This window comes from Rhyacophila brunnea, unplaced genomic scaffold, assembly GCF_057557595.1.
Source record: "Rhyacophila brunnea isolate RB1 unplaced genomic scaffold, BYU_Rbru_1.0 scaffold_8, whole genome shotgun sequence".
Taxonomy (NCBI): Eukaryota; Metazoa; Arthropoda; class Insecta; order Trichoptera; family Rhyacophilidae; genus Rhyacophila; species Rhyacophila brunnea.
The window spans coordinates 14879492-14893675 of NW_028233350.1; the positions used below are offsets into that span (position 1 = coordinate 14879492).

General features: G+C 33.6%; 1 protein-coding gene across 1 annotated transcript in view; it reads left to right on the forward strand.

Moving 5' to 3' along the window:
- Positions 1-14184, forward strand: part of SP1173 (major facilitator superfamily domain-containing protein SP1173) — a 199695-nt gene that overhangs the window by 36123 nt on the left and 149388 nt on the right. The window lies entirely within an intron of this gene.

Here is a 14184-nt window from a genome sequence, read left to right on the forward strand (position 1 = left end):
AAAGCTTGGGTGTTTGTGATTGTCCAAAATTACTAACAACCACCTTGTACGAAAAAGCAAGGACATGGTTATTAATAATTCTAAAAAAAAAGTATAGAAAAGTTGTGAAAATCCCTTAATAAGCGATTACCTTGTAAAAATAATTGAATTGCACATATTAACCATTAAATTAATGTGATTAGTGCTATAACTAATGTAAATCGATGTTTATGTGCGTGCATATTTTAATTGGGCAGCGACATCTTTCTAACTTCAATGACATCTCTGGATTATTCAAGTCTAAATAAGCGTTAAAAAATTAATAAAAGCAGTGATAACGTCATGTAAAATATACGTATAAACTAGCTAGACGAACTAGACCGAGACATAACCAGTAAAACAATACCGTATGTTTGCCGTTAAGTTTGACAAACAAAATCGTATGGAATTATCTGATTTGGAGTCCGAAGGCGGTATTATTCTTCTGTTGTATGCTTTTGGTTTGGAATTCAGCTTTAATTTAATACTTACAGTTATAGGATTCTTTAGGATTGCTTTAAAATAAGCTGGCGTCTTGAAATATCATTCTGCAAAACTTAACTTTGCTTGATCCTGTCATTATTTTAGCATATTACGTTAACGGCCCACATGCTCAGCGTACGTTAAAATGGAGCTTTTATGCTATTTTCAAAGCATGATCCTGGACATTCCTTAAACGTTGTAGATAATCTATTTACATCATTTTGAAGCCTTATTATCCTTTATATTTATTTTAAACATTTGATGACTGCATAAAGTGTTTTTATTACATAAAATAGTATTCTTTTAAACCTCTCGCTCTTATGTTTTAGAATATAGTCATATTTCAGTACGTCCATGTGAAGTGGTGTTAAGATTTTTTATATTTATTAATTTTTAAAAGCATGTATTAAACCATTAGTAAAATTTATGTCGACATTATTATAGTGAAATATTTACAATGAAAAATTATATTGATAATCTCTGTGATCCCAAATTTGGCAAGAATTAGGCATTTTATTATCCAAAAAATGGGCAAGATTTACACATTTAAAGATACTTTTAAAGATACTGATTATAAGCTATGTCTTTGACCATTCAAATGTGATAATCATTCTACAAATAATGTTTGCTTTCTAATAATTATTGACCTTAGAATATGGATTTTTTTTTGAAATACACCATTTCTATTGGCATTTCCCAGTGGCTAAGCTACAACATACGGCCGTAGCCATAAATTGACAAACGATAAATGAAGTAGGGAGTAAGATCATGTTAACGCACGTGTTTACAACGTTTAAGGAATGTCCAGGATCATGCTTTGAAAATAGCATAAAAGCTCAATTTTGACGTACGCTGAGCATGTACCCCCATGCAGCATTGTAAAATTCTTGACCGGTTATACCTAAATAAATTTTAAATTAACAGTCAGTCGCCGAGCGCCATGTTGACTTATTTATTTTTGATTGCGACTATCTGCCTACAATCTATGAAGTGTTTTGGACTTCTGTAACCATGATAATTTTTTAACAATGTATGAATAACCCTAAATGAGTTCCGAAATGCTTCTTGGCGCGGAAAGAAGACGTGGAACACTTTTTTTTATTGTTGACTCAGTGGTGTTTAAAATTTTCAATTTATTTATTAACTGTTTTATTTAGAAAATTAAACACTATCTCCGGTACATACCGGTACATACCTAAAACCACCGGTACATACCTAAAACCAACGCGAAATTTTCAATTTATTAATAAACTGTTTTATTTAGAAAATTAAACACTATCTCCGGTACACACCGGTACATACCTAAAACCACTGCGCCGCTTTTTGAGAGTAGGTTTCGTGGAAATGCTATATTTTTCAGTAGATTTTTTGTTTGTATTTTGTATGTATTTCTCTGTTTAATAAATAGCCGTAGGTAACCTAACGAATTTGTAGACAATTTAAATCAAAAATCAAAGAGGACGGCATTCTAAACCTACTTAAGGCGGCACTTTGCCTAGGGACGTCACTGTATAGCAGGTACGTAATTATGTAAATTCACAGCTTAAAACTAAACACCATTTCAATTTCACTTTTACATGCAGGAACTTCTCTCGAGATACAAAATTATGCAAATGAGTGTAAGTATGTTTCAACCTTTGAACTCAAGATGCAACTGATTTCCACCTGTTAAAAGCCCTAGTGAAATATTTAGCCTACTATCGTAATAATATATCAAACCTGTATACGTAATTTATAAGTCGGTACTAGTTTTGATAGAATGATCCTTCACCAATCTACATAAATAATACATGTTATTTAACTCTGATATTAAAGTAGGTACCTACCGCTTTTTGACAGGCAACCACCTGGACGCTTTCCAGCTCGTTCTCGCTCGTAATGCGAATTTGCCGCATCTTGGGTTTTTGATGTACCACGTATGCACAGAGTTCTTTCCCCCATTTGAACAGTGTTTTTCATATTCAGTATCTGCCTTCCAGCTACGGGATCAAGTCGCATTTTTTATAATAGGTACTCTTCTCTTGTACGTTGTACAAGATAATAAATAGGTAATTGTTATTATGTAATACCTTGTTCCGACGTGCGTGATCGCGATCCTTCAAGAGGACCGACCTTTATGTTAACCGCGTTCTAAAGGTCCGAATCATTTTCCCACACACACGTTGTGTAAACAAAATATTATAAAGAAATTTTGTAATTTCTACTGTGATTCAATAAATCAGTTTTGCAGTTCATTCTGACGCAACCCCCTCAACAAATACATTCCATTCCTTCTCTTCCGCGATTTCTGAAGAGGGCGATTTGTTACTACTTACCGAAAAACATCAGAATATGAACGGTCGGGTCGTATCGGAGGTAAAACTCAATAAATATATTGCAAAACTGTGTATGCACTAAATGACTTTTATTTCTGATGTGATGAATAAATAAGCACTATTGAGTAAAAACTTTGCATTTTCAATACATTACAGAATACTAATCAATAAAACTAATCTAAAATTAAAATTTTTAAAACTATTGCGGTAAAATTACAAATAAAAATTCCAGATCTCACAGCCACGTAACGGAAACGTCTATATTTTTATTCTGTGATATCTAAGAAGCCATTATTTAAGGATCCATAAAAGAAAGAAGTCGGTAAAAAAAGAAGAAAAGTATAGGTTGGTTTATAAGGTTTTTTTTTAATTTTACGATAATTGTTTTATTTATGTTGATAGCTTTTTCTAGCTATGGACCCATCTTCAGAACGACACTGATAATAGTGATAACTTATTTACTAAACATAAAAGTAAATCATTAGACAAGACAGAAAAGGAGCGCATTTTGATGGTCTATATTTAAATTTCGATTGACCAAACTCCTACAAACTAAATTACTTTATATTCTAGCAGTTGTTTTTTTACTAAACCGGAATTTACTACATGCGGTATGCATTGGTGGTGATGTGTGTTTAATCTTTATTACAACACCAATATAAAAAAAATCACTTCATTAGAAAACTCAGTAAACAAGTAAATAAATTACCACGCTTGCTTTTTTAACATACTTTTTACGAGGAATAATTGTTCGCCATTCGCTCAACCAATATTGTGACCTAACACTAAATTGTGCATTTTTTTGCCCAGCCGCGAGATCAAACTCGCAACTCACGGCTTTAGTTAGTGACAGCCGCTCTACCAACCAGGTCTTAGGGCTTAGATACCAGCTGGGATTAGTCTGATGACGGTGTACGTAAGTCATGTAGTCAAATATGTATAATAATTGTCACGACTGTTAATGACATTTGTCGTTTTGGAAGCTTCTTATAATAAATAGCAGCTAAGTACCTAACTATTTCAAATGAACATATTATTATTATCCTAAGTAACTTTATTAATTGGAAATTAGTTTCAGTTTCATTCATTAGGGAGTTCTAATAATTTTCAAAGGTTTCATGGGGATTACGTTACGAGATAAGTAATGACATAGATTTTACTTAGTAGTATTTATTGCCCAAAGTTTTACTTAATCCATCGGGAACCCTCAATTTCCTCTCGCTAGGTCATTGATTACCCGCAGGGATCTACGGGCCTTGCTTTTGAAGTCACTGCATTATTGTGTTCTTGAAGTTAAACAGTAAATCACTAGCTATAGGAGCACACCCACATTTGTACACTTATTTTATATTCTCCTCACGGTTACCAATTGTATGGAGTCAAACAGTTGTAAAGCGGCGGCTATGATGTCATTTCGTACATTCGCTTTTTCCGCCGCCATATTCGATGATGTCATTCACGAATAAGTTTCAAATATGGAAATATATTTTTTCTACATATTGTGGCCCCATTATAATATAGTTCGTTAAATGCTGTACATATGGTCACGCTATTTTTGGATTCATACAGGTTTTTATTCCAAATTCAAACTGAAATAGCAAAACTGGCGACATTAAAATATTAAGCATGTTATGTTGTACGGAATTATGTATTTGTTATTCGTTCATAATAGGAATATAACTTGTTTTACACGCGACATTTTGCCTTCCAAAAAAACCATGTTTTTTCAGCATATCTTCCCATTATATTATTATGTTCATAAGCATGTACATCGTACATAATATAAATGTTAAAGATCTTCTCAATCTATATATGTTATATGATAAGTATATACTATGCTAATCTTTGAAATCGAGAGCATCAGTTGTTTATTCTCCCAAGGTGCAGAACCAACCTGCCACTGGTAATCCCAATTGGCAGGTCGATAACTATGTTCAACCAAATTGCTTCGGGTGTTGATATATTCCACTTGCGTGATGGTGAGTTTATGTGGACGCTATTTTATAAATTCTTAAATACGGTCTCCTTAGCAAACTCGGTGTACTTTGAACTTCTATGTATGTATACACGTAATTGTATTTTCACTGCTTTTGTATGTGTTTATATTATGTTTTCTTTTTATATTTTCATTTTTTATCGCTTTTATTGCTTACATTTTTCTTCTTTTTTATAATAATTTTTCATGTCATGTTGTGAACGTCTTAAGCATAAAGCCCACCAAAAAAGTGTTCGGTGCGCTCACTACTGAGTAGGCCCCCTCCCACCCGCGCATTACCCTTCACCTATGTAATAAGGGGCTCAAGGAGCAGAAAATAATTATTATTATCAACGTCTCTCATAACAAAGCAATAAAAATATTATTAAATTTCTCGGGGCTTGTAATTAATATCGGACACGCAATAACTAAATAAAGAGTTCACTGTTATTATATAATGGCTTCTCGCTCGTCTATCGACGATTTTGCTTGCCGTGTTCAACGAATGGACTATGTTGTATTTTCGTTATTTCGTTTCGCTGAGAAGCGAAAAACGGTGACTCATGGGGCAGGCGGGCACAATGCGTCGTCAAATCCAGTGTGCGCTGGCGTATTTGATTACGTTGTATTTTCGATGATTCACATAAAAAATGCGCGAGCGCCCCGCAAGCCTGCTTTAGTGGACTTTATGCCTAACACTTATAATTTGTATTGTCCACAATACCTATGTTTAAAAAAATTAATTGGATTGAATTATCTTAGGCTCCACAACATGGTAATGAGCTGCCTTAGAGGGGAAAGATAGCATTGAGATAAAAAATACACGTTGTAATTGCAGACAATAATGTTCAAATTGCATTAGATTCAATAATAACATTCATTTGATATAAATTGATACTTGTCAAAGATCTGATTGATCTGATCTGAAAGCGTTATTATCATATATTTGACAGGTACGACTTGACACTTCAGCCAGGAGTTTAATTAAGTATATTTATAATGTAATTATCTAGTATATAATATAGTATTGCGTATATGGCCATTTGTTTCCGATAAAACATCTCACGGTGAAGTGAACCGTCAACTGCAGACCTACGTACAAATTTCCGGACACGGTATTTCCCCCAGTGCAATGAACACTTGGACTGCGACATGTCGCACCCACTCGCGGATGTCGTGTGCGGGCAGATTTAATGCGTCTAAGCAGAATATCATATTACTTTATATCAATTAAATTGTTATATTTTATAATAAAACCGTCCAGGGAAGCTCCATTTTCTTACAATGTGTATTAAGTTTATTTATAAAACGGACGAAATAAAATTTCACGAAATTGTTTTTCGAAATGGGCATGCTAATCGCAGGCTTAGTAATGTTTAAAAGTTCAGGCTTCGCGTCACTTGTCCTAAATAGAGGAATTATGATTTCCTGCAGCTATTTTATTGTTTGAGCACTATCGCCTACATATTTGAAAAGTCAGCTGTCCGCCTTTTTTCGAAGTTGGAAAATATCGTGGAAATCGAATATTACATATTATTTTGCAGTAGGGCAATGAACTAAAATAATCACGTGAATACTTACTTCGAAGTAGGTATCTATATTGTAGACTGACGAAACAAAATCAAATAATTTTGTTCGGCGGCTCTCGTGGTGCAGTGGGTAAGGCGCTGGCCTTCCACCCGAGAGTTCTGGGTTCGATTCCCGGTCATGACAAAAACATTTATGTATTTTTCTCAAAGCCTGGGTGTTTGGATTGTTCAAAATTACTAACAACCACCTTGTACGAAAAAGCAAGGACATGGTTATTAATAATTCAAAAATTTTGTTCATCATTAAGGCTATCAGCTGTGAGCTGAGGCATGGTCTAAAAAAAAGATCATAACTAGGCGATGCGCGGATTGTGCAAATGACGCGAGCCGAACGAAATATAATTTGTCATAAAAATTCAACATGCGTCCTTTTAATGTTATGTTTATTATTATATTCGTAATAATAATAATAGTACATTCATTGACATGTTTTCTATTTCAAGTACATGCGGAACGTTTTTTAGTCATCTTTACACGATTTAAGAATATATTCCTCCGACGCCATCACAAAACAAATTGACGTGCTCACACCTCGACTGTCAGTCTCCGATTGGCGACGACTGCGAAATTTCGTTCCACATACTGTTGAAAATTATTTGCCGTTTCACTTACGTACGCTCTTATAATGTAATAAGTAATAAGGATTGATACGAATTGACGCGAAGGAACGTAACGCAATCCAAGGTCGGACGCATACGCGACCGTTAATTACAGCCACTGGTGATAACCACACACTGCCGACTGCGTTTTCTATATCTACAGTCTACACCCTGTCGCACATTGAAACTCGTTCAGACTGCAACACGTCGAATTTATCGGATGTGATATTGTTGTCTTCACAAAACACAATATGTACTGCCGCACATAGATAGGTAGTATGGGTACGGGATTTTTGGTAGAAAAAACATCTTGTCGCGTGCAACAAATTTCATTCGGACACAGAGCGCAGTTAGGATAACAAAATGTCGCATTAGCACATGAGCGGAAGCTATTTTTTCATTCTTTTCGCCTGACCTCAGCTCTTGTTCCTTCTTCTCGCGTCACTACTAGGTGTGTTTGGACATGAGGAATGTATGTGGGGATTAAATCTAAATGTGGGGATTAAGCCGGCAAGCTGACGACATTCTGAATCTTCTCATAGTTGCATACGTTCGACGATTACATGCAAACGTATCAAACGCACAGTATTAGAAATGCAGTCCGTAGCGTGTTGTTACCTTACCACCGGTCTCTGTTTTTAGTAGCTGTGTCTGAACGCGACTGAAGTCACCAAGCGTGCATGATCTGGTAATTTTTCATATTATGCTTCCTCTACTGCCTCTAATTAATATGATTAGGTATAATTAGTTAAATGAGTCGTTTTTGTTTCTAAATAATATTCTCGCTAATATTACGCGGAGTGTCATATTAAATTTATGTATCCATCTACATTTATTTGCATAACTAAAACGAGATGAACAAAACAATGTGGCGAGTACATGGTATACTCGTATCTAAATATTTCATCACATTTTGCCACCCTTAATTTGCACAGTAAGGAGTACTTCTTTCCGACCCTCTTTTTATCTTCCGTTTAATGTTACAGTTTAATGTCCCACTAAAAACATGTTCTCCTTAAATATTAAGTAAGTACATTATGTTGTAATAACGTTTCCCACATTATTTTATATTATTAGACAGTATTTAATTTAATTTTAGAAAAAAATAACACCCCGACATTAGTGGATTATAAAGAAGAGGTTTGACTGGAGTTGACATCATAAAATCGGTAACACGTTTGCTCGACTCGTTTATTAATTTTTTGAAAACTAAGTAAAAATAATAACAAGATAAAAAGAACTTTTATATACTTACCTACAACGTTTTTAAATTTCCTGTTGAATCATATAAACTTGACTTGACTGGCGATAGAAATAATACTGAAATGTCATATTGATTTCCATAGTAACGCACGCATATATTAATATTAATAATTTAGTTGCTATAGGACCCACTTAGTAACCAATAATAGTTTTACTTTTTACGGATTTCTTCCGAAATAACTTTTCATACAAAACAGAATTAACTGAAAATGAAATCAATTATACTTAAAGATGGCTAAAAGTATTTAAAAAATGCATTGGCATTGTGTTCTGATACATTCTAAAAGTTTCAAATGTCTAGCTAGTCCGGAAGTTAGTTAAAATCGATCGCAAGATTTGTACCGACCAAACAACCACCGGACAAATAAGAATACGAGCTAAGATAAACGTTGTAATGAACTGCTGCTAAATAAACTATTTTTTGTTCAATTAGATTAGTTCAAGATTTAATAATGTAGCGTTCGTTTATTGAATATAATTTGGAAATCCTCAGAAACATACCTATTTGAAAACATATTTAAACATTAACCATATTATAGTTTCTAGTTACTAACAAATCTCGTTTAGGCAGGATGAACACTCTTTGGGTGAACTGATTTATTGACATAGTAGAAATTGAAAGATGGTATATAATATTGTGTTTGCACAACGCGCGTACGGGTGTAGGATTACGGCTATACTTCAGTTGAGGCATGGTCTAAAAATATCGTGGCTAGGCGATGCGCGGATTGTGCAAATAACGCGTGCCGAACGAAATATAATTTGCCATAAAAATCCAACATGCGTCCATTTAATGTTATGTTTATTGTTATATTACTAATAATAATAGTATATTCATTGACATGTTTTTTTAAGTACATACGTAAAGTTTTTTAGTCATTTTACACGATTTAAGAATATTTTCATCCAATGCCATGACAAAACAAATCGACGTGCGGACACCTCGACTGTCGGTCTCCGATTGGCGACTAGTGAGAAATTTCGTCGCACATACTGTTGAAAATTATTTGCCGTTTCACTGAAGTACGCTCTTGTATTTTCAACGCGTCTAACTGCTTCGACATGGAATTCGGTACGGTAAGTGACGTCGCGCGTCGGAACAATGGAATAGGTACCTACATATTATTATTGTATCTATTCCATACGACATACACGTACAAGACTACAGGTGAGGAGTATGATCAAAAATGCGTCTTGATCTGGCGGCTGAAAGCCTAAGAATAAAGTCAACCAAATGCATAGCGAAGTAATTTTTACGGCAGTGCGTGTGTGTAGGGCGAAGGCGGGTTATGGCAGTGTTGACATATTTTTCTATGTTGATTATAGTACAAAGGCGTAAAAATTATAGTATTTCTGAAAAATATATAGTACAGGAACATTTTTCGTCTTGAATCCTTTAAAATTATAGTATTTTGGTATATTTGGCGTAAAATTATAGTATTTTACATTTTTCGCGAAATCAAAATTATAGTATTGTACTATAATTATAGTACGGTTGGCATCACTGGGTTATGGTGCTGAAGTTTTCCAAATAATGAATTTTTTACACAAACTTTACTCGTCGTCCTAACTCCTAAGTTTCTAGCCAATATTAATATTTACATGACATATTATGTAACTCCATTATAATGGTTTTAAAACAAAGGTTTTATTGAACTCAACGAAAATGGAGTTATTTATTTGACAGCTCTTTCGGGATATAAAAAATGAATCCATCTGCAGAAAGACACTGAAATAACCGATCTTATCCGAAGTTATCGAGTTCATGGCCCGAAGCAGCTGTCTGCATACATCACTCAATTATCGTCGAATTAACAAAACAAACTCTGTTTTAAAGCCATTTTTATTATGGTGCGTACCTAAATTAAATCCACTTTTTCACATAATTGTTTCAATAAATCCAGGTCAAACTTGAACATTATAGTATATCGTCCGATTGTTTGCATGCCAAACTGCTGTAAATTTACGCACACGTTATTTCAAAATGCGATAATACCGTAGTTTTTCACACAACGTGCCACCTCGTCGACCTATCAAAGATATTAACCTAATTACGACCTGCTGAAACGGCGATTAGAAAGCTAATACTGTATATAAAGCATAAACTATAAAAATATATAAATATACACCAAATAATATATAACTTGTCATAGGTGTGGTATTATCTATTCTCTATGCGTCCTGGCGTGTCGATTATTTAGGCCAGTGTACTGTAAATGAAGGCTTTTGTCACCATACAAATATATAATGAATCTTCTAAGTATATCATTCTATAACCTACTAGTTACACACAAATTTTATCTACTGTTACATAGTTTGCGAAGTGGACGAGCCGCACTTTGAGATCACAAATTCGAATTTCAACCGTCTTTGTGATTTTATCACGTTGTCTTTTTCGTGTTGTTATAATTTATAATTATTGTACCTAATACCAAATTCGTTCGATTTCTATGGTTTCTTTACTGGATTAGTTCTTCATAAATACTATTATCTAAATCTACAGTAGTTTCTTCTATAATAACAACATTTATTTGTATGAAGTAAGAGTAAAAATTAAACATGTTCTTATTTAAAACAATTTCTTAATGACTGCACTGCTATCTGATCACAATTAGGGATTCCAATCCCGGGATCCCGAGCTATTTTCGATACCTATGAATCCCGGGATTGATAAACATTATTAATTTTTATGGAAAATAAAATAAAAACGAAAATACAACAAAAACTATACTTTTAATAACAAATAACTACATTAGAAATAAGCTGAGTTTGAATGAAGTTTGATTTATACCCATGTGTGTAAGTTGCCGATTCATTTTATTTAAAAAAAAAAAAAAAAAAAAAACAATGCTTAGCACTATTAACAAAGTAATTCCACCATGATCTCATACGTTTTACGGCAGTTTCATATTTGGCTGACTAATTAGATTTATGAAGCGGAAAGGCCATACGTACACCATGATTTGCTTTACTATTTTAAATCTCGCTAACCCATTCATTCAGTCTTAACTATCAGAAACAGCAATCTCATTTTAAATTCACATTATTTATATTACAATATTATTTACTCCATTAAACTTATGTATTTCCAAGATTGAACGTATACAATATTAACAATAAATGTCTTAAATAATATAAATTATACTAGATTTATTTTTGACCAATTTTATCAATGTTATTTGTAAATATAAAAATTTTACTTATATGAACAATGGAAAAAAATGCCAATCCCGGGATCAGAATTTTGGCTCGAGATTGGATTCCCTAATCACAATGTACCTCAGTGCCAAAGACTTCATACTAGGTGATTATTTAAATTTTCAAGCATACCTTAAGAAAAATAGTTTTTAAGTGCAGGTAAGTATATCGAAGGTTTAAAAAAAATACGCCAAAGCACGCCAACTGTCAACATATTTATTGAAGTATACGGTCAGGAATGATGATGTTTTTTTATGAACTTTACGTCACGTGATCTCATTCTGTCTATCGCATTGTATCCAATATTGTAGGCTCCGACCGTCAAGCCAACCTTTGCGCATAATATTATTATGACTGCAGCCTTGTCCAAAATACTTAATTAATAACTTGATAATTTAAAAAAAATCTATGGCATTTAATCACATAAGTAGATAAGAACGTACATAATTAAATATAAATTGTTTTTAAAAATAAAATAAATATTTTATTTTAATTATTTTAAATGTTTAGGAAAATACGTAATAATTTAAACTCATAGCTCAATTCCATGTTGTCAGTGAGCTATTAATATGTTATCGAATTAGTGTGTCGGTGTCATTAGTAAAATTGTATTATCTTCATATTTCCCGTAAGTATACTTGACAAGTATGCTCTTTTTCTCAGATATCCACAGATATCGTTCCAAAAGTTACCCTTCGCCACTGGTACCTATAATGTTTTATGAAAAACAAAATGTAATTAATTTTGTACTTATAAGGTTCTCTTACCTACGTTCATCATGCGAGTATTATGATTGACATCAGCAGCTGTCAAGTTTGTTTAATTTTATGGTCCAAAATTCATGACCGTACCCAACTCTTATATCGATGGAGATGGTAAATATTTATGATCAATATGGTATTAAAACCTGTTGTGCATACTAACGTACCAGTTGCCGTTCTCATTTCTATTTCAAATAACCTTGAAAATCAACGATAACCATTTATGTATAATATTATACGAAGAAAATTCAGTTTTAATTACGCCTGTAATAACGGTGACCATTTTTTCTAAATTTTCGTGTATATTATGTTTTCGTATAATAATATGTGGTATGTATGACGATATTGCTCGCAGAATTAAACCGGCATGGAGTGGATTTGGGTGCCTGAATAGTATCTTCACAGGTGACCTCCCATGAAGTGTTCAATCAATCTGTGCTACTAATACTCACGTGTATGCGTGTGAAACATGGACTCTTAATGTCAGAGAAATTCAAAAATTGTAGCACAACGTGTCATTCAAAGATGCATGTTGAGCATAACGCAGAATGATCACAAGATCACAATAATAATTGTAATTTTGGTTCTTGTCTATTTAGTGGAAGCCAGCGGCAAACAAATTTTGAAGATAGCCGATATACTTGATTATTTGTTAGGTTAGGTTAAAATTCTTGAATTCAAATTCTTGCCGAAATTGCAATCCGTAATTTAATAAATAGTTAGTTGGTGCGACGGCTAGACACGAAAGGGTTAAACAGTTGGCTTGAGATTAACACACATTTTACAAAATTTGGTTGTTTGGATATTCACTTTTTATTTAGTTGTTTTATTATTAAATACATATTGTGTATGCCCATAGAATTTTACTTAGTCTTTATTTATACGTGACTGTATGATTACATTACATTACATTGCATAACATAAACAGTTTAACGAGTAGAGAAGTTAATTAAAAGTCCAGCTACAAAGAAATTTGTATATTTTAAAGAATGATTTACATGCTAGATGTAAAGTAACTGGGTCAGACAAACGTCTATTCGTATTTTTACTACTCACTGCAGCAATTGTGGAATTGAACAATGAGGTCGGCATAGTTTTTGATAGATTTTTTTCTTTGTGTCAAACAGCTGTTGCATTTCTATTTTACTGGTACTGACCATGCGATGCATGCACTACGAATCAATAAATTATTGTTTCACTTTAAATTCCATTTGCTAATGAAATTCGTTTGGATACATTGTGCCCAAGTCTCTATCAAAATTCGGATGTAATTTAAGCCAATTTTACCTTATGTCCTTTCTGGCCCTGGCCGTCACTTCCCAGAAGCTCTCTAGCGTACCTCATTCCATCGAATCAGCGTAGTCACACAACCTTCCACCAAACGAGATACAATTAAATGAAAATAATAATTAAGTACCTATAGGTAGGTATGTAGTTGAGTTTTTTTTAATGCCGTGTCTGAACTTAATAAGATCTTATGGACCTCCTTAGAGTGCAGGTTGTATTAAAAATTTATTGTATTTCTTTCACGAGAAATGAATATTTAGCCACTTGCTTAACCTAATGATATGTCCATACTCTGGGTCCAAACACACATTGAAAAACAATTTTGTTGCAACACCCGGGATTCGAACCCAAGGTATTTATTATAGGCCGATGCCCATGATAGCCGAGCTGAGCTGTATTTACTCAACAACTAATCAAATATGTTAGGAGAAAGCAGCGCTCGAAATGGAATATTTTACGAAACGGAGCGCTCGATAATTTTACGAAAATATTGACATGACTATGTCAATATTTTAGATAACTATCTAATTGCATGTGTATTTTATAAAAATAAGTGTGTTTGATTTTTACATTAGGTATATGGTAAATCTAGCTCATACAGTCTAATTAATATGTCCACGAGACGGAGCGATAATTTTGGAGATGTTACGAACCGGATCGGCGCTCCAGTGCGTTCCGGTCCATTTCGAGCCTTGG